Source organism: Myotis davidii, unplaced genomic scaffold (genome assembly GCF_000327345.1).
Source record: "Myotis davidii unplaced genomic scaffold, ASM32734v1 scaffold243, whole genome shotgun sequence".
Lineage (NCBI taxonomy): Eukaryota > Metazoa > Chordata > Mammalia > Chiroptera > Vespertilionidae > Myotis > Myotis davidii.
In genome coordinates, this window is record NW_006295183.1 from 1,725,567 (window position 1) to 1,726,151 (window position 585).

The 585-nt window shown below is 52.5% G+C and overlaps 1 protein-coding gene across 1 annotated transcript in view; it reads right to left on the reverse strand.

The window, feature by feature from the left end:
- CMTM2 (CKLF like MARVEL transmembrane domain containing 2) overlaps positions 1-585 on the reverse strand; it is a 6,555-nt gene that overhangs the window by 2,844 nt on the left and 3,126 nt on the right. The gene's annotated exons all lie outside the window — the stretch shown is intronic.

A 585-nucleotide genomic window follows, 5' to 3' on the forward strand; every position in this document is an offset into this window, starting at 1 on the left:
CTTATGGAGCAAGACTTGCGTCAGTGGGGCTTTAGTGCTCACTGAGTCTGCCCCCTGAGTGTGTCCCTTATGGATCTGAGGAGTTGTAATCTGGATCGTTCCACTCTGACCACTGGGTACACTGGCTCTTGGATCACTAAGGAGGTGCTAATTTAGCCTCTGCTTGAGGCTACCCAGCAGGAGCTACGAAGAGATCTGCAGATTCCTCTTCTTTGTTTGGGATTTGGAGGTGCTCAGATGAGGCCCAGCTGTGAAGTAATACAAGCTGCTTTGGGGCCTTGGGCCTTCTTTTGGATGTTCTGGGTCTCTCTGGCCCAGTTGCAGTTTGTTAGGTAATTTTTTATTGCAAAGGGCCAGGTCATTCATATGCAAAAGCCTCTGTGCACAGCTTGGGTGGGTCGGGGTCTCAGGGAATCAACAGGGTGGAGCAAACAGCTATGGCTGATCTTCAGCCCTTCCCTAAGAGGCTCCAGGTCTTAGTGTCCCAGTAATCGCTGCAAGCACCTCTGAGAGAAAGCCGCCCCTGAGTTCTGCCCGCTGCCAGACAGTCCAGTTTCTCCCCGTATGAGTCTGGGTCCCCAGAGA